Source organism: Ctenopharyngodon idella, chromosome 24, assembly GCF_019924925.1.
Source record: "Ctenopharyngodon idella isolate HZGC_01 chromosome 24, HZGC01, whole genome shotgun sequence".
In the NCBI taxonomy this organism is placed as follows: domain Eukaryota; kingdom Metazoa; phylum Chordata; class Actinopteri; order Cypriniformes; family Xenocyprididae; genus Ctenopharyngodon; species Ctenopharyngodon idella.
In genome coordinates this window covers 1,765,731-1,791,567 of record NC_067243.1, presented here as the reverse complement: position 1 = coordinate 1,791,567, position 25,837 = coordinate 1,765,731, and the positions used below count along the sequence as shown (strand labels likewise).

Here is a 25,837-nt window from a genome sequence, read left to right as displayed (position 1 = left end):
ATGCTAGACACTGTAGTTGTGATTTTACAGTAAAAACACGATTATGATAACAGGCTCTAGTAAACACACATAACTTAATTCTCTGAAGTGGATTTACATGTTCTAAACCACATCTTAAAGATGCTTACTAAATGTTTATTTAACATCTGACAGGAACATCTTCTGTAAGTATTATGGCTTATGAGTGATGGATTATGTATGAGTGATGTGTGTGTGCTATTATGTAGAATTCACTGTTGTCAAAACTGTTTACTTTACATGAATGAAAATAATGTAAATAAATAAATCTACAGTAACTAGACATAAGTTTAATCTGTTTTATTTGTCTGTTAGTACTGTTGATAAATGAAGGAACATTTGTGTTGATAAAAAGAGAGTTAACACATCATCATCATCATCATGTGAATGTAGTGTTGAGCACATCAATCTCAGAGGAAACTTGAATCTTGTCTGATGTTACAGGGACAGATGATCACGTGTGTTTATCCGGTGGAGAGAGACTGATGAAGGACTGATGCCATCAAAGGCTTTGAGTGACGATAGTCACCCGATTAATACTGAGATTCTAGATGTTTTTATTTAAAAAGGCTTAAAAGAGGTGTAGCGAGGAATTTCACTACAATGTAGGGGTGAGTTTAACTTCAGCTGCAATATATCTTGGATGACTAGGCATTGACAAGATCTAGGTCCTCACCCCCTAGTACGATTAATTCCCGTACTTATATATATATATATATATATATATATATATAAGTATGTTGTTGTCTGCCTTGCTAATGTTGCTTTTGTCTTTTGTAGCAGCGACTGATGAGGATTGAGGCTCTGGAACTTAACATACACGGTAGCTCCCCAGAGTATAACAGTGTTGATTAACCCCTCTTCCCCTCTTCAGACCACAAGACAGTAGGAATGCCCCTACTCCAAGATAACAAAGTTTTACACTTATTTCTTAAATGTTTAGCAGAATTAAACAAAATAAAGAAAACAACAGTCCTGAAATAAATTCTTTGTTTCACTGTCTTATGATTTTTCAAGAAATATATAAAAAATAAAGTTTTGTTCAGATTCAAACTTTTGTTCAGTTTCTTCTCTTTCAACAGTAATACTCAAAATCAGAAAAACAACAACAGTTCTGATAGAATGCTCAGATGGTACTCAGTTCACTCAAAAGTACATTACAGATGTTTCATTCCATATCAGATATTTCCAGTTCACATACCTGAGTGAGATTCACAACCCCAAAGTTAAAGTTTTACCTCACAGTAGAACTGGGCTGGTGTTGGAGTGTCCAGATATGGCAGGGTAATTAAATCAAACAAATAGCCACCTGTTCAAAAACAGAAAGTCCCTTCCGTTTCTTCAAAAATAATGTTCAAGAAAAAAAATAATGTTTAAAAAAAAAAAAAAAAAAATCTTCACAAAGATTCTGGTGGACAGAAACAGCGTAATTCGGATCCATTCATTCGTGCAAACTTAGTTATCAGTTCTCAAGTCTATGCAATTGTCCATCCAAAAAGGGTTTCAAAGTCTCCAAGTGAAAACAGTGCAAAATGTCCAAAAATAAACTGAAAAATAGAAGGAAAAATATTGTCAAAAGAAGAGCGTCAATGAGTTCGCAATGCCGTTTGTGTCCACACGGCGGCACTATTGTATGAAAAACGACGCACGAGGATTTCGGCTCGAACAGAAGTAGCAAAATCACTCGATCCAAGCTGCTTTGCTTCAAGAACAACAAATAACGTCCGTGTGTTTCTTCAGAATAGAAACTGTGGTTAAACAACAGTGAAGAAAAACTCACAGTATCTCAGCTCCCTTCCGTAGAAGATGAACACCCGTGCCAACACACCATCTCCGCTAGCACGATGAGCAATGCCCCTCCTGGTATATCACAGACATGCAGTTCAGTTTCTCGGCGATCAGGCTCGGTCAAAACTCACGACAGCACAAGCTCGGTCCAGCTTCTCGTCCGCTCACCTCAACGCTTGTCTAAAACTGTACACATATATCAAAGAAGTCACGAGAAAACTAACTTTTTTCCCCCCTCGCGCTCGTCTCGCTCACTTCCTTCATTTTCGGAACACCCCGTCTTCTTCATATTTTTAAAACAGATCAATACTGAGATTCTAGATGTTTTTATTTAAAAAGGCTTAAAAGAGGTGCTCAACTCACGACTGCTTTAAGAGGCTGGCATCGCCTCCCCAGCGAGCAAAAAGTCGTCTAGAACACGTCTAAAAGACATAATTGTTAGACCTCCAGAAGACGTCCTCAGTTTTTTTACGTCTTTTCAGGACATTGTATAGACGTCAATTAAAGACGTAATTGACATCTAAAGGCAGCCAGACTAAAAGTTGTATTAGACGCGTTTTCTGTAGTAGAAATGTCAACGACTGTTAAAGACCCATTGAACTCCCAACTGTGCATATTTGCATGGATCCAACTGTAAAAAATGTTTACTTCAAAACAGTGGCAGTTCTCACTGAGAAAAACCCAGTTAATCATTGTTAATGGTTGTCGTGTCATGAAACTTCAGACCATAGACCTAAATAAGATTTTAAAGAATACTGATAATATTGAATATTTAATTGAATAACTGTGTACTGTATATACTGCCTTTTTATATCTTATCAATATAATGGCAATAAACTGCTTACCATTTTCCTGTAAACTGACCACTCCAAGAAATCAACTATTAAAATTCTCAAACTACATTTTCATTACCATTTTGTTCTGCTGGACCAAAACTTCACAGCCTGAACAGTAAATTATAAATTAACACAGTTAAAGAATCTATAAAATGTTGTTAAAACAGTATAACATAACAATTAACAAAATGTGGCTCCTAAAGTCAAGATTAATAGCCACCACCCCCGAGTCTCCCAGGGGCATGTTTCAGGTGATCGGCTGCAGCAGACTTTATTTGGGTCTCTGTTGCAGCGGCGTCCCATTTCATGACAGCAGCTACAATCAAAGCAAAAAAATCCACATGTAAAATAAATAAATACAAACGCCACTGTTGTGGTTTAGCTTGCAGCAGAGATGGTATACATAGTTGAAAATCAAGTACTCGAATCAATTAAATGAAATGGTTATTAAATCACAAATCAAGTAAAACTACATCAAGCCTGATATTAAGCATTCCACACACATATACACACACACACACACACACACACATACATATACACACATATATACAATTTTTTTTTTTTTTTTTTTTTTTTTTAATGACCATAATATGAAGCTAACCTTTTATTGCTGAAAACAATGTCTCGTCTTCAAATCGTATTTTGTCTTTTTTGCTCTTCCCCTTCATGTTGAATCGGGTCATTAGTTGATTGGTGAAGAGCCTAATCCAATCCAAGACAAAAATAATATGTAATTATTACACACACACACACACACACACACACACACACACACACGTTCGTTTTTGTGAATTGTGGGGACATTCCATAGGCGTAATGGTTTTTATACTGTACAAACTGTATTTTCTATCCCCCTACACTACCCCTACCCCTAAACCTACCCATCACAGGAAACTGTGCACATTTTTACTTTCTCCAATAAGTTGAATTGTCTCTTCAAAATCAATGACAAAAAAAAAAACCTGCATTATGCACAGCCATGCTATTTTTACCTTCATCAAATCGCCTGAAAACGACTGATCTGACTATCTGGCAGAGATCTGTCAGTGAGAACACGGTGATGCTCTGTTGCTAACTTGCTACGCAGATGATTTAGGTTTGGTTGATGGCAAGTTATACAGTGAATGAGAAATAAACTGTTAAACATTACGTTTCCTTCTTCAATCCTATAAATGCGTGTAATTGTGCCTAGTAGATTTCTAGATGTCTGTAAGAACTAAAGTTAGGACTCTTTGATAATTTAGCACACTTTGCTAACAACTTTATTGTCATTAATCTCTACACCACACGAGGCGACTAGCTTTTTCACAATTACCAACGTACAAGAATGGTGTTTTGATCTATTGCTTATGTAGTATTTACTTGTATTTTGAAATAAATAAGTTTTGTTTTAAAGTTTAAAGTGTTTTGGGGTTGACTTGATATCAAGAAAATAGCGAGGGGAATGTAAACCTAAAGGCCAGCGCCTTGTTGTCAACCTGTACAAAATAAATGGCTATTATTATGGTTTAAAAACAGAGTACAGCCCTTTTATGCATTAATTGTGCATCCTGCATATGAACAACATTCAACACTTCTTTATAAACATCGGCCGATTAATCGGTAATCAGCATTTCTGAGTCCCTTTAAATCGGCATCGGCTCAAAAAAATCCATATCGGGATTTCATAGTGCGTATGATATCTCACACGTGGCTTTGACTTACAACTACATATTTATCCATTTTCATAATAAAAAAACGATATGCAGTTTTATCTTTTATCACCATTGAGCCAAAAAACACCAAGATATGATTTTTTTATCCATATCGCCAAGCGTAGTCCTGCTCCTTACTTAAACCATCAACTAAACTCTGTCAACCACCAAATGAAAACAAATTGGGGACACAAGAAAACCAAAGCAGAGCTGAACTAACATGATCAATTGTTCTGGTCAAATGTCTAAAGACCTGTTAAGTCTGTTAAGTAAATGTGTACATAAATACCTGTCCATCACTTTGTGCGTACAGTCCTTAACATCTCTCCCCCCACTCTTGCCAGCTGACAAACCTATAATTAAAAAAAAAAAAAACATGCAAAAATATTAAGGGTAAAAAGGTGATAACATTGTATGGATAGAAAAAAACAAAGTTCAACCAGTGGGGTCCAGTTGTTTGCTGCCCTGAAAAACTGTCAATTTTAACAATTATATGCATCTGGTCTAGTCTTGAGAAAATTGAAAGCTTTGTTTAATATCACATATTTTCCAACAAATTGTATCAGTAGGTAAAATATAAAAATGCAGATTTGCCCAAAAGATCACCTTATCCCTTAAGACAAACCAAAATGAAAAAGAAAATGTTGGAAAATCAGTTATTAGTTTGTCACTATTAATACAGTATTAATAAAATACATGATTATTCTAATTGCTAAAGGGAGTTGTTTAAAACCTTTTAGTAAACTGTGTACACAAACAATGTTCTCAATGCTGGAGTTCATGTGTAGAGCCCCTGGTGATAATTGGAGCAAAGTTTCATGTTGTTTCCAGCCTTCTTAGTGTTTTAAAAATACTCGCAGCTCGGCACACAACAAAAACTGCTGCTCGGATATTACCGTTCCTGATATTTTAACAATCCAACATTTTAATGAAAAGAAATAGACTAAAGTTTGATCAGAAATAAGAATTTTATTATAATAAGCTAAACTTATCAGTTACCTAAGAGATCACCTACCGCTGCAGATGTGTACTGAAGTGAAAAGCGGAAATGATTAGACCTGTTTTCCGGTTCAAACACTCAGCGTTCCACATAACCCCATTTGGCATTAGAGGTTGAAAACATCTTACCAAGGTTTCAAATTTGTGTGGTTTCAGAAGAGAAGCCTCCTCCCTCTGGAACTCTTCCAAGGTGTCCATCTTCTTTATTTCAATTCCAGATTGAGGTACGCTCCTCTGCAGTTTTCTGACTTTAGCAGTGAGAGTCACCAGCTTTGTAAGTACGATTTTCTGGAACTCTGGCAATAATGAGAAATTAAGAAAAAAATAATTACTCACTATAATCATGGTTCTCTGATAAAAGCAAGCATTTCAGCCTTTCAGTGAAAGAGTGCTTGGCTTGCTCAGTCGGGGGCACTTAATTTTCAACTATATTACTGATCTGTCCGCATTGTCACTGTATGATAATTGAGCTGATGGCATCACTGTTTTCTCCAGAGCAGCTGTACAGCCTGATCAAATTCTGTTGCATTATTTTCCTGTTTAACACTGTGAAGCTGCTTTGTAACAATCTGCATTGTAAAAAGCGCGATATAAATAAAGATGACTTGACTTGCTCTCTAGCAATCCTAGAAAAATTAATAACTATTCAATTAGTTAGTTAACACTTTATTCAACAGGGAAACCTTAACCGTTTTTCATTAAAAAAAAATATTTTATTAAGAGATGGTTCTAAACTAAGTGTCATAAATGCCAAAGCAACAAGATGAAAACCTGAAGTCTGATTTACCAAACAGTTACAAAGGGAATGCAATGTTATAATACACAAGTTATTAGTCTGGGTGTCACATGAAAATATTATTGAACTTACTTGCTTCTGACAGCGGGATGTGGTTGGCACATCCCTTTTGGAAATGGACCTTGCATGTGAAAGACCTAAGCAGGAAAGAAAAAAAAAAAAAGTGTATGAAGCGATCAATATATTTAGAACATATGTACAATGTGCCTCATTGAGTGATACAACCAATGGCATTCACCATCTATGGACCTGCTCTCCACAGCCTGAGACCTGGGTACACCTGATAAACCCAAACCACCAACATTAGTCAGTCCAGTAGCAATAGTATTTTTCATGCTAATTTGACATTCAATAAGAGAAGCCAAATGTAACTGGCAATACTCACGACTACTTGAACTGTCCCGGCTCACAGACCTGGAGGAACCTGTGCAGCCCAGATTTAGCCATCATCAATAGTGCTAATGACCTATGCTGATTTGATATGCAATAAGACAAGCCAACTGCGACTGGCTATACTTACAACTACTTGAACTGTCCCGGCCCACGGACCTGGACCTGGACCTTGATGAACCTGTGCAACCCAATACTGAAACATCAGTTTTTCATGATCAATAGTGCTACTGATCTGCATGCTGATTTGATATTCTAAAAATGAAAAGTTAAACTCACCACTAGTTGAACTGTCGCGGCCCACAGTCCTGGATGTACCTAAGCCATGGAGAGCAGAAACATCAGTCACAAACATCAGTCAGTCATGAACAATAGTCCTAGTGACCTGCCTGCAATATTCAGCAATGAAAGAATATACTCACGACTAGTTAACTTTTCCTGGCCCACAGACCTGGGTGAACCTAAACAAACCAAATCGGAAATGTCAGTCAGTCATGATCAGTAGTAGGTAGGGCTGCGCAATTAATCACAATTTTATCCAAATCGCAATATGAACTAGTGCAATATCCAAATCGCAGTGGGGGCGAAATTTTTGTTAAAGGCAAAATGTCATACCATTCTAAAATAAAGTATTGTGGTGCTGCAGAGACATCCCGGCCTACAAATCAAGACTAAAGAGAAAATCTTTTGTTTGGTACAGATTCTCGCCCAAAAAAAAACAACAACAAAAAAAAAAACACTTCAATCTTTTTTTAAATATTTTACGATGAGAATAATGATACAAAAATGATCATTCCCTCCAATATCATATCACAACTGCAATGTCAGTCAAAGTAATTTCAATTAGATATTTTACTAATATCGTGTGATCACAGTAGTGATTACAGGAGAAGAGTGGCGTTAGCCTCGAGTAAGAGGTAGGTATAAAAACCAAAGGATTGTTATGGTTGGCGGCCACAGTCTGCAGCCACTCACTGTTTGACTGTTGACTCTTTTCTTGCAAGAAAATAAATCTTTATAAAGACAACTGGAAAAGGTTTGTCTCTTATTTAGTGATCGTTGAATTTTTTCCACAGCAGCCATTGGCATTGTGGCTAACGCTATTGTTAGTTTATGAAATCGTTTCGGCTGTGCTTTCGAACATGCTGTAATTGTGCTAACCGAGCACCGTTAGCCTTTACAAGAGAGGCGCTTCAATACACTTGTTAGATAATGTTTCAGTACAAGGTTGACAATGCACAATAGTAAAGTACGGGCTGCATTTGAGCATTAAATATTCGAATATTAAAAGAAAAATGAAATTTGAATGGTATTAAATTGGAAGATTGACAGCTCTACTCGCCACTATTTGATCTGACGCAACCCAATGACAACAAAGACAGACAAAGTTTAATAAAATTACAAATACTTAACTTAAAATTTAAATCTGGTTAAAATGTGCATGGTCAACTTAGCAACAACTCACCGTTCTTTGACATTTTGATTGGTGGGGTGGGAAAGACTGGAATTTCGGGACTGGCATCTGATCAGTAAATAAGGGGTATTAAAAAAATTAATATACAGTGTACTTAATTTTGTACTGAGCGCAGGCAACGTTTCAATACACATTCAATTAATGCCACAAGAAACATTTCTGTACCTCCTTTCCTCTCTTCTTTATCCTCCCCCTCAGCAGTCGCCTCAGACAGGTCAGATCCTTTGAATATTAAAACACGTTCCAATTGTAACGCGAGTATGCATGTTTTCACTATTCAGCCAATGATAGGGACATACCTTCAACATAATCTTCAAAAGTTTTAGTTTTTTTCATCCTCTTTCGCACTATAACCTCTTCGTCTTCATCTTTGTTCAGCATGGCTGGTTTGATCATATTCCTCACACTCATGGAGACTTTCTGCAAAGACAGCATGCATGTCATCAAAGCTTATATCAATGTCTTGTCCACATAACTTCTCACATTTGTTTTACCGTTGTATCAAAATATAAGAGGTTACCTGCGGTAAATTTCACTTTCAACAATGGGAACGTATCCCAGTCGTCCTTAGGGGCCACATGGTTTTCAAAACAATATTTTGCCCTTGTCTTTGGCCACCGAAGGGTTTTCTCAGCTACTTTAACTCAGGCATCAGGGATGGTCCCCTCCATTTCCTTCCCATTTTCATTCCAAACGGCTCTGACAAAAAGCATAACCTGCAACAAAAATGAATATATTAAAAAATGAATGTTTTTATACACACACACACACCAGTATATTTCCAACATACTTTTTGACTTGCCAATCTTCAACATGAATGTTCAATGCCATGCCGCAGAGGAATCATGACAGAGCCATTGTTGTAAGGTAGACAGGCTACTTTTCGACTGTGGTCTTCTTCCTTGAGTTCTTTTCTTTTGAATCTACGGCTATTCCCTGTGTAAGCAATGTTCAAGAGCTTTGACAGACATGGTTTGTCAAACAGGTCGACAGTGCGTCTCTGTTTTATCACATCGCAAACAACCGTAACATCTCCCCTCCTCTCTTGAACAAAAGCAAACCTCTCATCTTTCAAAAGGAAGCAGCCGTCTCTCCTTTTTGTTGAAATGTACATTTTGGGCTTCGCCTTACACTGTGCACTGGAATTCCCCTGGGCATGTTCGATTTCGACCAGTCGTTTGGACACCTGCGCTAATGGATTTTGGCCAGTCCTGACCAATCTTTTGATCTGCTGCAAATAATTCTCATATGGAAAGCAACATATGTCATTTAAAGAGCATCTGAAACGAGAGACATCTTCATGGATGTGTAACAGGGCATGCACATTGTACACAGCAAATGTTTTTCCATAGAGTGCAGGGCAGCTAGACACAAAGTGCCTCATCAGTTCAGAAGAAAAATCCAAATAGGCAGCTCTTGTCCCGTCATCTGAGTCTAGCATGATGGATACTGCCACGGTCAATGTCACAAAATGAGCATACAGCTGTGAGGAGACAGTATTTTTGAGTACTATGGGTCCCTATTAAAGGGCTAGACCCATTTTGATGGCGGGAATACTCTATCTGACTAAATGCTTCATCTGCGCGCAAGGTGGATGTCAGCTGATTGAAGACGACTCTTCTTTCGACATACTGGCCTTTCACTTGGCACCTCTCACAACTGTCATATGCAGTATGACCTTTAATGCATTTTAAATATGCTCTTGCCGGTGCATCACAAACAAAGGTATGAATATTTACTGCATACTTTTTGTCACGAATCACCAGGCCATTCTGTTGGAGATTACTGAACTCCTCCAAAAAGTCATGGAGATACTCATCAAGGGGCTCAGGCTTGCTTTCCCCACAGTATAATGCCACAATAAATGGATTGAAATTGTTAAATTTCACCAGTATTGGCCAGAACTGGATTTTGCTACTTTTAAAGATTGGTAGTCCATCAATGTTGACATCCAAACTGACCGTACTGTGTTGTCGCCTGAAAGCATCATTTTGACACAGTATACGGGAAATGCCCCCCTCCAAGTCATTGTATACATACTGTCCATTGCATTTTGAATGGCTGTCAATGACTCGAGGAGTGGCTAGTAATGTGCGTGAATCTTTGGGGAGTACATGTCCATGATCCCTTAGCATTTGCAATAATTCATTTAGGGACCTATTAGTAATTTGGTGTCTTGTACTCCACTCTCGCAAGATTTAAGCTCTACAGATTCAAAATCGATTCATAGAATTCAGAAAATCAATTCTTTTTTTTTTTTAATATATATATATTGTATGTCTATTGCAATCACATGATAGATACTTTATTGATCCCCAAGGTGAAATTCAAGGTCCCAGTCACAAGTCTGGGGTCACTTAGAAATTTCCTCTCCATTATAGACAGAATACCAGCTGAGATCAGTTGCATATGTATGTAAGTACTTTGGAGACTTTGTGTTGAAATAACATTGAGACAAAGGAGGCAGAGGACGGATACTCACTTCTCTTGGTAGCTGCTCTGATGAATGAGGGATTCTGATAAAAGATAAAAGAGAGAAGAGAGAAAGGAGGGGAGGAATTAATTAGCATAGGTCACATTTCAGTTACTTCATTTAATTTTATACGACAACATAGCCTGATTTTGGTCTTTGAACCAAGTATCTTGGTCTTTGAACCATGTTAGCGTGGATGCTATACAAGCAGCTAACGTGAGTCTGACACTTTTAGCTAAAATTCGATGACTTTTTTGTCTTTAACAGGTGATAAAACCGTTTGTCTCTGGTGTTCAGACAGCTAACCAGGGGCATAAATTTCATCTGACAGTAGGGGGGGACAATAAACATAAAATTTCTTAAGAGCAATTTTTGAAGGGGACGCAAATAATACAGCCAAAATTTTACTTATAAAGGATATATGTTATATTACACAGAAGAAAACCTACTATTATTAGTGTAGCATGGAGACTGCCATTATGCTCATTGTTTCTCTTTGGTTCAATGAAAAAACTGACTAAATTGGCCAAAATATTCTTCTTCAAAATCTTATATATATATATATTTATTTATATTATATAATTATACTTTATATATATATATAAAAAAATTATTTATTTATTTATTTATTTTTTTAAGTTGTTTACAACCAAGTCACCAAAATACGATGAATACACACTGAGCATAACCCAACACACAACAGTAAATCTATTAGCCTTATTACAGTTCACATATTCTTATCACAGTGTTAGTTGTTGTTGTTGTGGGTGACTGAGTATCCAACAAGCTATGGTAAACAAGCTAGCAAACACGCTAGGTAACATAATCGCTAAAATAGCGGACTCACAGAAAAAAATCATCAGTTATCATCTTTTGTTGTTGTTATGACTAATTACTCAGCACCGTCAGCATTAAAGAGAAAATAATCACTTCATCCGATGTTTTTGAATAAAACAGCCTTGACAGCCGACTTACTGCAGCTCCTCTCAGCATCTGTCTGCAGAGCTGCTCTCTCCCGCCGGCGCCGCCGGACTTCTGCAGAATCTACACACACGTGCGCGGTGGACCAGTCCACTGTGAGGCAAGGGAGGGGTGACTCAGTGTTTCTAAACATAAAACTCCCGTCTGCGTTTGTATTGCTTTACTACTTACATAATTATTTTAAGTTTATATAATTTATTTACAATACTTAGCGTGGTTATTAATTACATTTTTTTGGGGGGGACAGCACTCAGATGGGGGGGGGGGGGGGGGGGGGGGGTGGATAAAAGTGTAACTTCTTACGTTTCTAAACATATGAAGTTTAAATCATTAATTTCCGAATTTTTTTTTACTATGGCCGTAAAATGAGCGCCATCGCCCAAGCTTTTGGCGCTAAGGTACTATTATCCTAAGTCGGACACTCTCACCTTCTTTGCGCATCCAGCTTGATTTGTGTGATTATTTTTTTTTTTTTTTTTTAGCTTGCTTTAGCTTTATTTTAGGTCTAGGATATTGCCGTTAGTATTTACACATGTGCCTCATTTCCGTCCTTCGCTAGCTAACGTTAACATTTTACCTTGCTAGCAAGCATGTCGACTTGGAGGAAAAAACATTTGAATGATGACTTAGATCAAAGACTATAGAATAACACAAGACATGTCACTCGTATTGTTTTGAATGGGAGAAAGTGTAACGCTCAATATGGGGGAATAAGTCCCGCCTTCAAAATAAGAGCCAATCGCCGACCTGTAAAGTCATCGCGTCACTGCAGCGGCAGTTAGAGGCACCGGTTTCTATAGAAACAGTCAGATGAGGCACGAGAGACGCACATTTAGGTCTGCGCATGTGCATTAGCTTGATCCAGCCTAAATACTGTTGTTTTTTTTTTTTTTTTTTTGTCATGATTTGAGCATTTGGAAAAAAAAATTATGAGACAGTTGTTGTCAGATTTCATTGGTGATTTCAAATATGAAATTTAATCGACAGCTTTGGAGAATTTGATGTTTCCCCATTCAAAGAGATAGGAGCTGCATGATGCCCAGGATGCCCGAGAGGCGTTTCAAAGATGGCCGCCGAGTGAAATGACTTGTCTTAAAGGGACTTTGCTTAGATGGACCAACTGGGACTAACGAAAAATACTTTATGATAAAATTTCGGGAATCACTCACTATTAGTATTACCAATATTACAAAAATACTTACAAACTCCTTGATGGGGACGGCAAGTGCAACACAGGAAAGTGCGAAACAGCCTAAGTTCCAGGTGCGGACTGCGGAGCTTGCTGCGGACTGCAGTCACATATCCGTCCGCCACAGAACTGGAGAAACTTGTATTCCGAGCATGTTTGATCAATAAAAAAAAAAAACTCAGTACCATGTTATAAAAGTTTTAAAATTTATTCAAAACAATGTCTACTTGACACAGTCCCGATTTTTTTATTATCACCATTAAGGTAGAACTGTTTTTCACAGGGGAGGGATATCACAATCAACTTGCTGTAACCGGAAAGAGTACCCAACCGCCTTTTCCACAAAAAAAAAAAAAAAATTCAAAAAGGCTGATATTTGGAGGAGGGTGAAATTGATTTTAAACACTTCAGTGAAATGTGAAATGATTTCACACATATTTGGGCTTGGTCCCATCTATTGCCAGACTGTAAAAACATATTTAAAAAGTAAGGTAACTGGTTGCCTTAAAATTTTAAGTTCATTAAATGAGTTAAATGAACATTTTTGAGAATCGACATCACCCTTTATTCAAATATAATTAAAAGATTTTGTAAACATATTGCGTAATTGTGTGTTTTATTTGTTATGAAACATGCCACATTGTGCTATTTTTATGATTTATCACAACATTTTTTAAATGTATGTGGTTCAGATATAATAATATATTGAGTTTCTATTTATTAAACCAATTTCCTTCATTGTATTAACTCAAATGTTTAATTTAATTTAAATAATTTATTTTACAGTGCAGGGGTGTCGGACTGGGGGTAGAAAGGGGACTGAGTACCCAGGGCACTCATGTGAGGAGGGCCCAGAAAGATTAAGATTAAGATAAGCCTTTATTGTCTTCAGGTGAAGAAATTTGTCTTGGACAATCATGGACCACCATTGTCAATCAATTCATCAACAACATCAACACATCAACATTCACATTCCAATCGCAAAACAGCAAATACATCCACAACAGTACACAAGTCAAGTTAATCACATTAATTACGATTCAAATATATTGCACAAAACCCCTAAAAATGTGCTAAAAAGTATTGCCCCTCTCCCTATAGCCTGCTCATCTAAACAGTCACATTGATTTATTACGGTTCAGAAGTGCAATTGACAAAGGAATCAGAGAATGTTTGTATCTATTCAGCCTACAGTTTGCAACCCTGTACCTTCTGCCTGAGGGCATAACCTCACACTGATCAAAGAGAAAGTGGGTCGAGTCATTAGCAATCTTTCGACCCAGTTTTAGTGCTGTCTCTTCAAAAATGTCCAGTAGAGAGCAAGGAGGAAGCACACCCATTATTTTGCCCGCCCTTTTTATCAGGTTCAGAATCTGTGATTTAAGTTTAATTGATAAATTACCAAACCAGGTGAGTCCATATCTGAGGAGAGATTCAATACTGGCTCTATAAAAGATGAGCATTATGTTTTTGTCCACACCGTGGATCCTCAGCCTTCGTAAAAAGTGTAGGCGCTGACTGATTTTTGAGCAAATATAATCCACATGTGTAGCCCACTGGAGCTGAGAATCAAAATAAACAACACAACAGATGCAATTAATAGCTGTGGATGTGGGGAGGGGCCCGTAGAGAATGCCTTTCTACAGGGCCCAGAATTTTGTACTACGCCTTTGGAACCCCAGGCCTTCAGAGCGCACTTAAGGCCAATATATGAGTGGAAATAGTTACCCATCACCCTCAAACAAAGACAATGACGAATAAAAAAATATAAAACTTTAGAATAAATGTAGTCCAATATGAGTGTCACCGTCTGCCTTGCAGTTTCACATAGCCAAAATCTATTTATTGACAGTTTGGTTTATTCCTCTCCTTGAGTTTGAGGAATTCTGTCATCTGTCTATTTGTGCCAACCTGCCTGCATCCTCTATTCAGAGCTCATAAAAATCCTCAAGCTTTCCCCAGCTGACTGCCTAAAGTGAAAGTTTAAAAGAGCAAGGTGACCAAAATAATTAAATTATGTAGAGAAGGTTGAATGCAATACACTTGTGATACTGACACAAAAAATAGCCAAGATGCATACATGGACCCGTCAACTCCACGCAGCGTCGCTCCTACGGAGTTGTGACAGTCTGATTTGCAAGGTGTCTGCCAGCCAGTTTATTTTAGCAAGCAAACTTTAAAAACTGGCCACTGCTTGCTGGCGAAGTGCTAATTTAAAAATGTTACTGACATATAAACGAATAACGTTATCTGAGTTTATTTGCAAAGTGACGCTACTCATGCTGCTTAACACCGATGCAGGTCGGCCTGCGCCACTTTAACGGGAAGTTACACATTTTTGGAGGTGCGCACATCGATCTACGGCGGGGCTTGGAGGGGGTTCGCAGGGTCTGCGGGAGTATGTCATCGATTTGACGCAGAAACATATGCCTTTAGCCATACTGTTTCTTCACCACTGCCATTTTCTTTGTTTTTGTTTTTTTCTGTCATTTCTGGTTGTATAGCCATCGTGAACGACTTTTCTTGATTTGTTGGGGGATGTCGGTTGATGTTTTGATTGTGTCCTTTAACATATTTTATGTCATTTATTGACTAATTCTGGATGTCAACAGACGTCCAGATTATAGCCAGTATGAACGTCTATTCTCGACATATTCTGGCTGTCAGTGGACGTTTATATTGTGGCCAGATTGAACATAATTTCTCAGTGTCATTAATCGACTAATTCTGGCTGTAAATGGACGTTCAGATCATGGCCTGGACGGCAGACGGGATATCAACTTGTTTTGGATGTCCACAGACGTCGCTTGCTCAGTGGGTCGTGTGTGTGTTTGTGTGTTTGACATCGTATCAGGCGATCAGTCTGTTCAATAAACTGTTTAAAACAGATAGTCACCCGATTAATACTGAGATTCTAGAAGTTTTTAATTTAAAAAGGCTTAAAAGAGGTGCTCAACTCACGGCTGTTTTAAGAGGCTCGCCTCGTATGTGTGTGCGCAAGTGTGTGAGTGTGTGTAACATCGTATCAGGCGATCAAACTGTTCAATAAACTGTTTAAAACAGATAGTCACCCGATTAATACTGAGATTCTAGAAGTTTTTAATTTAAAAAGGCTTAAAAGAGGTGCTCAACTCACGGCTGTTTTAAGAGGCTCGCCTCGCCTCGCCTCGTATGTGTGTGCGCAAGTGTGTCAGTGTGTGTAACATCGTATGAGGCGATCAAACTGTTCAATAAACTGTTTAAGACAGATAGTCGCCCGATCAAGACTGCGATTCCAGATGTTTTTATTTAAAAAGGCTTAAAAGAGGTGCTCAACTCACTGCTGTTTTAAGAGGCTCGCCTCGTATGTGTGTGCGCAAGTGTGTGAGTGTGTGTAACATCGTATCAGGCGATCAAACTGTTCAATAAACTGTTTAAGACAGATAGTCACCCGATCAAGACTGAGATTCCAGATGTTTTTATTTAAAAAGGCTTAAAAGAGGTGCTCAACTCACTGCTGTTTTAAGAGGCTCGCCTCGTATGTGTGTGCGCAAGTGTGTCAGTGTGTGTAACATCGTATCAGGCCATCAAACTGTTCAATAAACTGTTTAAGACAGATAGTCACCCGATTAATACTGAGATTCTAGATGTTTTTTATTTAAAAAGGCTTAAAAGAGGTGCTCAACTCACTGCTGTTTTAAGAGGCTCGTCTCGTATGTGTGTGCGCAAGTGTGTGAGTGTGTGTAACATCGTATCAGCCGATCAAACTGTTCAATAAACTGTTTAAGACAGATAGTCACCCGATCAAGACTGAGATTCCAGATGTTTTTATTTAAAAAGGCTTAAAAGAGGTGCTCAACTCACGGCTGCTTTAAGAGGCTCGCCTCGCCTCGCCTCGTATGTGTGTGCGCAAGTGTGTGAGTGTGTGTAACATCCTATCAGGCGATCCACCTGTTCAATAAACTGTTTAAGACAGATAGTCACCCGATCAAGACTGAGATTCCAGATGTTTTTATTTAAAAAGGCTTAAAAGAGGTGCTCAACTCACGGCTGTTATAAGAGGCTCGCCTCGCCTCGCCTCGTATGTGTGTGCGCAAGTGTGTGTGTGTGTAACATCGTATCAGGCGATCAAACTGTTCAATAAACTGTTTAAAACAGATAGGCACCCGATTAATTCTGAGATTCTAGAAGTATTTTCATTTAAAAAGGCTTAAAAGAGGTGCTCAACTCACGGCTGCTTTAAGAGGCTCGCCTCGCCTCGCCTCGCCTCGTATGTGTGTGCGCAAGTGTGTGAGTGTGTGTAACATCGTATCAGGCGATCCACCTGTTCAATAAACTGTTTAAGACAGATAGTCACCCGATCAAGACTGAGATTCCAGATGTTTTTATTTAAAAAGGCTTAAAAGAGGTGCTCAACTCACGGCTGTTATAAGAGGCTCGCCTCGCCTCGTATGTGTGTGCGCAAGTGTGTGAGTGTGTGTAACATCGTATTAGGCGATCAAACTGTTCAATAAACTGTTTAAAACAGATAGTCACCCGATCAAGACTGAGATTCTAGATGTTTTTTATTTAAAAAGGCTTAAAAGAGGTGCTCAACTCACGGCTGCTTTAAGAGGCTCGCCTCGCCTCGCCTCGTATGTGTGTGCGCAAGTGTGTGAGTGTGTGTAACATCGTATCAGGCCATCAAACTGTTCAATAAACTGTTTAAGACAGATAGTCACCCGATTAATACTGAGATTCTAGATGTTTTTTTATTTAAAAAGGCTTAAAAGAGGTGCTCTACTCACGGCTGCTTTAAGAGGCTCGCCTCGCCTCGTATGTGTGTGCGCAAGTGTGTGAGTGTGTGTAACATCGTATCAGGCCATCAAACTGTTCAATAAACTGTTTAAGACAGATAGTCACCCGATTAATACTGAGATTCTAGATGTTTTTTTATTTAAAAAGGCTTAAAAGAGGTGCTCAACTCACGGCTGTTATAAGAGGCTCGCCTCGCCTCGCCTCGCCTCGTATGTGTGTGCGCAAGTGTGTCAGTGTGTGTAACATCGTATGAGGCGATCAAACTGTTCAATAAACTGTTTAAGACAGATAGTCACCCGATCAAGACTGAGATTCCAGATGTTTTTATTTAAAAAGGCTTAAAAGAGGTGCTCAACTCACGGCTGCTTTAAGAGGCTCGCCTCGCCTCGTATGTGTGTGCGCAAGTGTGTGAGTGTGTGTTACATCGTATCAGGCCATCAAACTGTTCAATAAACTGTTTAAGACAGATAGTCACCCGATCAAGACTGAGATTCCAGATGTTTTTATTTAAAAAGGCTTAAAAGAGGTGCTCAACTCACGGCTGCTTTAAGAGGCTCGCCTCGCCTCGTATGTGTGTGCGCAAGTGTGTGAGTGTGTGTAACATCGTATCAGGCCATCAAACTGTTCAATAAACTGTTTAAGACAGATAGTCACTCGATCAAGACTGAGATTCCAGATGTTTTTATTTAAAAAGGCTTAAAAGAGGTGCTCAACTCACGGCTGCTTTAAGAGGCTCGCCTCGCCTCGTATGTGTGTGCGCAAGTGTGTCAGTGTGTGTAACATCGTATCAGGCCATCAAACTGTTCAATAAACTGTTTAAGACAGATAGTCACCCGATTAATACTGAGATTCTAGATGTTTTTTATTTAAAAAGGCTTAAAAGAGGTGCTCAACTCACGGCTGCTTTAAGAGGCTCGCCTCGCCTCGTATGTGTGTGCGCAAGTGTGTGAGTGTGTGTAACATCGTATCAGGCCATCAAACTGTTCAATAAACTGTTTAAGACAGATAGTCACCCGATCAAGACTGAGATTCCAGATGTTTTTATTTAAAAAGGCTTAAAAGAGGTGCTCAACTCACTGCTGTTTTAAGAGGCTCGCCTCGTATGTGTGTGCGCAAGTGTGTCAGTGTGTGTAACATCGTATCAGGCCATCAAACTGTTCAATAAACTGTTTAAGACAGATAGTCACCCGATTAATACTGAGATTCTACATGTTTTTAGTTAAAAAGGCTTAAAAGAGGTGTTCAACTCACGGCTGCTTTAAGAGGCTCTGCTCAGCTCGTCTCGTATGTGTGTGCGCAAGTGTGTGTGTGTGTAACATCGTATCAGCCGATCAAACTGTTCAATAAACTGTTTAAGACAGATAGTCACCCGATCAAGACTGAGATTCCAGATGTTTTTATTTAAAAAGGCTTAAAAGAGGTGCTCAACTCACCGCTGCTTTAAGAGGCTCGCCTAGCCTCGCCTCGGTATGTGTGTGCGCAAGTATGTGAGTGTGTGTAACATAGTATCAGGCGATCAAACTGTTCAATAAACTGTTTAAGACAGATAGTCACCCGATCAAGACTGAGATTCCAGATGTTTTTATTTAAAAAGGCTTAAAAGAGGTGCTCAACTCACGGCTGTTTTAAGAGGCTCGCCTCGCCTCGCCTCGTATGTGTGTGCGCAATTGTGTCAGTGTGTGTAACATCGTATCAGGCGATCCACCTGTTCAATAAACTGTTTAAGACAGATAGTCACCCGATTAATACTGAGATTCTAGATGTTTTTATTTAAAAAGGCTTAAAAGAGGTGCTCAACTCACTGCTGTTTTAAGAGGCTCGCCTCGTATGTGTGTGAGCAAGTGTGTCAGTGTGTGTAACATCGTATCAGGCGATCCACCTGTTCAATAAACTGTTTAAAGCAGATAGTCACCCGATTAATACTGAGATTCTAGATGTTTTTTATTTAAAAAGGCTTAAAAGAGGTGCTCAACTCACGGCTGTTATAAGAGGCTCGCCTCGCCTCGCCTCGTATGTGTGTGCGCAAGTGTGTGAGTGTGTGTAACATCGTATCAGGCGATCCACCTGTTCAATAAACTGTTTAAGACAGATAGTCACCCGATTAATACTGAGATTCTAGATGTTTTTTTATTTAAAAAGGCTTAAAAGAGGTGCTCAACTCACGGCTGCTTTAAGAGGCTCGCCTCGCCTCGTATGTGTGTGCGCAAGTGTGTGAGTGTGTGTTACATCGTATCAGCCGATCAAACTGTTCAATAAACTGTTTAAGACAGATAGTCACCCGATCAAGACTGAGATTCCAGATGTTTTTATTTAAAAAGGCTTAAAAGAGGTGCTCAACTCACGGCTGCTTTAAGAGGCTCGCCTCGCCTCGTATGTGTGTGCGCAAGTGTGTGAGTGTGTGTAACATCGTATCAGGCCATCAAACTGTTCAATAAACTGTTTAAGACAGATAGTCACCCGATCAAGACTGAGATTCCAGATGTTTTTATTTAAAAAGGCTTAAAAGAGGTGCTCAACTCACTGCTGTTTTAAGAGGCTCGCCTCGTATGTGTGTGCGCAAGTGTGTGAGTGTGTGTAACATCGTATCAGGCCATCAAACTGTTCAATAAACTGTTTAAGACAGATAGTCACCCGATTAATACTGAGATTCTACATGTTTTTAGTTAAAAAGGCTTAAAAGAGGTGCTCAACTCACGGCTGTTATAAGAGGCTCGCCTCGCCTCGCCTCGCCTCGTATGTGTGTGCGCAAGTGTGTGAGTGTGTGTAACATCGTATCAGCCGATCAAACTGTTCAATAAACTGTTTAAGACAGATAGTCACCCGATTAATACTGAGATTCTAGATGTTTTTTATTTAAAAAGGCTTAAAAGAGGTGCTCAACTCACGGCTGTTATAAGAGGCTCGCCTCGCCTCGCCTCGCCTCGTATGTGTGTGCGCAAGTGTGTCAGTGTGTGTAACATCGTATGAGGCGATCAAACTGTTCAATAAACTGTTTAAGACAGATAGTCACCCGATCAAGACTGAGATTCCAGATGTTTTTATTTAAAAAGGCTTAAAAGAGGTGCTCAACTCACGGCTACTTTAAGAGGCTCGCCTCGCCTCGTATGTGTGTGCGCAAGTGTGTGAGTGTGTGTAACATCGTATCAGGCGATCAAACTGTTCAATAAACTGTTTAAGACAGATAGTCACCCGATCAAGACTGAGATTCCAGATGTTTTTATTTAAAAAGGCTTAAAAGAGGTGCTCAACTCACTGCTGTTTTAAGAGGCTCGCCTCGTATGTGTGTGCGCAAGTGTGTCAGTGTGTGTAACATCGTATCAGGCCATCAAACTGTTCAATAAACTGTTTAAGACAGATAGTCACCCGATTAATACTGAGATTCTACATGTTTTTAGTTAAAAAGGCTTAAAAGAGGTGTTCAACTCACGGCTGCTTTAAGAGGCTCTGCTCAGCTCGTCTCGTATGTGTGTGCGCAAGTGTGTGTGTGTGTAACATCGTATCAGCCGATCAAACTGTTCAATAAACTGTTTAAGACAGATAGTCACCCGATTAATACTGAGATTCTAGATGTTTTTTTATTTAAAAAGGCTTAAAAGAGGTGCTCAACTCACGGCTGTTATAAGAGGCTCGCCTCGCCTCGCCTCGCCTCGTATGTGTGTGCGCAAGTGTGTCAGTGTGTGTAACATCGTATGAGGCGATCAAACTGTTCAAAAAACTGTTTAAGACAGATAGTCACCCGATTAATACTGAGATTCTAGATGTTTTTTTATTTAAAAAGGCTTAAAAGAGGTGCTCAACTCACGGCTGTTATAAGAGGCTCGCCTCGCCTCGCCTCGCCTCGTATGTGTGTGCGCAAGTGTGTCAGTGTGTGTAACATCGTATGAGGCGATCAAACTGTTCAATAAACTGTTTAAGACAGATAGTCACCCGATCAAGACTGAGATTCCAGATGTTTTTATTTAAAAAGGCTTAAAAGAGGTGCTCAACTCACGGCTACTTTAAGAGGCTCGCCTCGCCTCGTATGTGTGTGCGCAAGTGTGTGAGTGTGTGTAACATCGTATCAGGCGATCAAACTGTTCAATAAACTGTTTAAGACAGATAGTCACCCGATCAAGACTGAGATTCCAGATGTTTTTATTTAAAAAGGCTTAAAAGAGGTGCTCAACTCACGGCTGTTTTAAGAGGCTCGCCTCGCCTCGCCTCGTATGTGTGTGCGCAAGTGTGTGTGTGTGTAACATCGTATCAGGCGATCCACCTGTTCAATAAACTGTTTAAAGCAGATAGTCACCCGATTAATACTGAGATTCTAGATGTTTTTATTTAAAAAGTGAAAAAACTACTGTTCACTCTTGTTTGGTTCAGAGTAATTGAACGGCCACAGGATGTCCGGTTAGAACATTACGTCTCACACCAGGGGTACTTGTAGATGATTTATTGTGCAAATTTCACGTAGTTGTGTGTGTGGTTCTGTAAACAAACAATATACAAAATATAAATAAACAATTGTACAATCTCAGATCTATAAAAAGTACTAGATCTATAAATCAGTACTTGAATGCTGGTTATAAATATAATCATCATGGTAAAGGGTATTAGAAAACTAGACAAAGTGAATTATATATATATACACAAATACAAACTCTCTACAAATGATTATAATACTGTACTGCGTGCCCAGCGCATGTAGTGCCAACAGCGCATGCGTCTAACTCACTAGATGAACATGCCTGTACATGTTCACTGAAACACGTTTTAATCCTACACTATCTAATACAGATCTAACATTAAATACTGTCCAGATAAATAACACGGGAGGATCATGTGAAATTTACGCGACAATATAAAGTGCAAACATATTTAACAATGTAAACATTTAGGCAGAATGCCGCGATAGCGATCTTTAATCTCTCTCATCAACGTATTATAAATATGCAAATGTACTTACAATTAGTTGCACGCACACACATAATCCTCAATCTTTGGATTGCAATACTTCTGACAAATTTAACTTATTTACAATAAACAAGCACATCTACGCAGCCTCTCTCCATAACATCTTGTTTTCCAACTCCCCGGAAAGTTTGGAACAGTCCAAGTCACGAACAGAGGTGGGGGAGTTTGGTAGAGTCAATTTCCGAAGGGTGGCCTTTTTTTTAAGGGGGATTCTGGAGAGGATTGTGAAACAAAACCCATTCAAAAATGTGGGGGAGATTCACAAAGAGTGGACTGCAGCTAGAGTCAGTGCTTCAAGAACCACTACGCACAGACGTATGCAAGACATGGGTTTCAGCTGTCGCATTCCTTGTGTCAAGCCACTCTTGAACAACAGACAGCGTCAGAAGCGTCTCGCCTGGGCTAAAGACAAAAAGGACTGGGCTGCTGTTGAGTGGTCCAAAGTTATGTTCTCTGATGAAAGTAAATTTTGCATTTCCTTTGGAAATCAGGGTCCCAGAGTCTGGAGGAAGAGAGGAGAGGCACACAATCCACGTTGCTTGAGGTCCAGTGTAAAGTTTCCACAGTCAGTGATGGTTTGGGGTGCCATGTCATCTGCTGGTGTTGGTCCACTGTGTTTTCTGAGGTCCAAGGTCAACGCAGCCGTATACCAGGAAGTTTTAGAGCACTTCATGCTTCCTGCTGCTGATCAACTTTATGGAGATGCAGATTTCATTTTCCAACAGGACTTGGCACCTGCACACAGTGCCAAAGCTACCAGTACCTGGTTTAAGGACCATGGTATCCCTGTTCTTAATTGGCCAGCAAACTCGCCTGACCTTAACCCCATAGAAAATCTATGGGGTATTGTGAAGAGGAAGATGCAACATGCCAGACCCAACAATGCAGAAGAGCTGAAGGCCACTATCAGAGCAACCTGGGCTCTTATAACACCTGAGCAGTGCCACAGACTGATCGACTCCATGCCACGCCGCATTGCTGCAGTAATTCAGGCAAAAGGAGCCCCAACTAAGTATTGAGTGCTGTACATGCTCATACTTTTCATGTTCATACTTTTCAGTTGGCCAAGATTTCTAAAAATCCTTTCTTTGTATTGGTCTTAAGTAATATTCTAATTTTCTGAGATACTGAATTTGGGATTTTCCTTAGTTGTCAGTTATAATCATCAAAATTCAAAGAAATAAACATTTAAAATATATCAGTCTGTGTGTAATGAATGAATATAATATACAAGTTTCACTTTTTGAACGGAATTAGTGAAATAAATCAACTTTTTGATGATATTCTAATTATATGACCAGCACCTGTATAAGACGCGCCGGTGCTTCCATGTCAGGATTTTGTCTGATATATTTTCTTCTTATTTATTAAATCCAGGCAATTGGTTGTTGAAACATTGATTAAAATTAAGATACAATTTTTACTAAACGAAATTCACTGTAAAGAAAGGCTTTCTACAAAACAAAACTTAATAAAGTGGTCAAAATCATGTCTGACCCACTCCATGTCTCCCGATAGGCCTATTGCGCATCTTATCTTAGTCATGCAGTTCATTTTTCACAATCAAATATTAAAAAATAACATTATAATAGGCCTATTTAAACATAAAGAAAACGTGGTTTCATTTTTTAATGGCTGAATGCTCATTTTGGTTCATTTTCATGACCGACACACGTTAACCGACCATTAACCGTTAACTGATAAGATTTGAATGTTAAATTGGGATTAAATAAAAATAAAATTGACAAGTGTCTGTGACAAACAATACAAACACCTTCATCTTTTCTTTTTTTTTTTGCTTGCGCAAACAGCAGAACAAACAGCGTGATTTTTCACGCGTATTTAACGTGTGAAATACGCGTGAAATAGACGCATTTAACGTGTTGTTGACATGTTAAAATTCACGTGTTATTGGCCCTTTTGGCCTTCCATATTTAATGGGATTATTTATTTAGAGGTTAACTATAACTGTTCAACCCCTGAAAGCCATGGCCATTTTCACAATCACAATAGAAATTGTGTAAGGATAATTAATTGTGTGAAATAATTAAATAAAACAATATTTACATGTACACTTACACTGTAGCATATTTCTAAAACCTAAATTGTTTACTGACATTAAAAAGTAAATCAATATTCTGTTTTTATAACTCAACCCCTATGCACTAATATTTGTTATCCTTACATCACCCTTAAGCACTATCAATCTGGGATAGCTTTGTGTATTATTCTGCAGTGCAGGGGCGATTCTAGGGTCAGAGCTTTAGGGGTGCTGAGCACCCAATGAGCCCCACTGCCACCACCCACCCTCTTTTCACACAAAAACAAAAAATATGTTACAAAAAGTAAGTGTAATATAGGCTACTTAATGCCAATAAGTTAGTATAGGTGTATGAGTAGTTACTGTTTTGCTTGCCACTATTCACTATATGTCAATGTATTGTTGTTGTTTCCTCACCTGGTTCTTCCTGCATGCTCTTCCTTTCCCTTTCTCCTTCTCCATCTCCCTCTCTTTCCCTTGGCACTGACAATCATACACAAATATATTGTTGGCAGGAGAGTTGAGGTCAGTTTGTCATGTCACAAAAATGTTATGGAGACCATTTACAGATTCTAAGGATATGATCAAAAGGCACACAGAGGCATGTCATTTTAAATGTCTTTATTATTATTATTGGGCTTGGAAACTTTTTTAAATGACAAATTCCTTTCACAAGAGAAGCTGTATTCTCCATTGTGGGTTTGAAATAAATAAATAAAAAATAAATAAAAGCAGGGGACCATTGCCTAGATAAGTAATTTGATACAACAACAGCTGGTTTGCATTATCTGTTACTTTAGCTTGCTTAACACTTTTCAGAAGAACAAAAAAACAAAAACAAGACAGAGGTCATTATGGACTGTCCCTAGTCTCTCACCTGAATCTGTCTTTTTTCTTTTAAAGAACGTCTTATGTCCATTGCTCACTGGCAGGCCACACACACACACACACACACACACACACAGAGAGAGTAATGCTAGGAGTTCAGGAGTTAAGCCTGGTTCAGGTTAAATCCTCTGTGTGTGAGGAATGAATAAATACAGCAAAAGAAAAACATTAAACTTTCTTTTATTGTCTAGTTTGATAGTCAGCCACAACTGAAAAATAACAGATATAAATCTAGGAATGAATAAAAATTCATTTAAAAAGCCACAGTGAGTGTTTTCACACATACTGGTGGTATACAGTGACATGTCGTTTGTTTTCACTCTGGTCCAAACGGCAGGGCTTCATGTTTACATGACTCCCGATTGTTAAAATGAGTATCAAATTAACGATAAACTTTAACAACAGAGACACACGTACGCACTACACAGGTACACAGTTTATTTGTCGCGCTGCTGTTTTTGTTTCACGCTCTAGCAGTTAATAAACAGAACTGCATGCGTCTTGCGGAAGAACATTGTAACCGGCGCTACTTCTCTCC

General features: G+C 38.8%; 3 long non-coding RNA genes across 9 annotated transcripts in view; 1 reads left to right on the top strand and 2 right to left on the bottom strand.

Annotated features, from left to right (window-relative positions):
• Nucleotides 1-21,199, top strand: part of LOC127507276 (uncharacterized) — a 75,145-nt gene extending 53,946 nt beyond the window's left edge. The window contains exons 2-7 of one of the 6 annotated variants that reach the window (XR_007928309.1): nt 121-2,156; nt 17,765-17,943; nt 18,656-19,022; nt 19,382-19,567; nt 20,100-20,657; nt 20,832-21,191. This is a non-coding gene — a long non-coding RNA (uncharacterized LOC127507276). The other 5 variants (XR_007928310.1, XR_007928313.1, XR_007928312.1 and 2 more) reach the window with 5 other exon arrangements.
• Nucleotides 304-23,662, bottom strand: LOC127507275 (uncharacterized). 2 transcript variants are annotated; one of them, XR_007928306.1, is made up of 18 exons: nt 22,363-23,662; nt 12,655-12,779; nt 11,447-11,545; nt 10,481-10,514; nt 8,519-8,714; nt 8,298-8,418; nt 8,164-8,220; nt 7,990-8,046; nt 6,947-6,985; nt 6,804-6,842; nt 6,655-6,705; nt 6,520-6,558; nt 6,373-6,414; nt 6,207-6,271; nt 5,468-5,634; nt 4,629-4,692; nt 3,247-3,347; nt 304-2,958 (listed from the first exon to the last, which is right to left on the bottom strand). It is a non-coding gene; the product is annotated as an uncharacterized LOC127507275 (long non-coding RNA). The 2 variants fall into 2 exon arrangements; XR_007928307.1 differs by lacking the exons at nt 10,481-10,514; nt 11,447-11,545; nt 12,655-12,779; nt 22,363-23,662 and adding an exon at nt 8,789-9,441.
• Nucleotides 15,738-17,082, bottom strand: LOC127507279 (uncharacterized). Its single transcript, XR_007928317.1, has 3 exons — nt 16,945-17,082; nt 16,572-16,753; nt 15,738-15,864 (listed from the first exon to the last, which is right to left on the bottom strand). It is a non-coding gene; the product is annotated as an uncharacterized LOC127507279 (long non-coding RNA).
• Nucleotides 23,663-25,837: the final 2,175 nt, after the last annotated feature.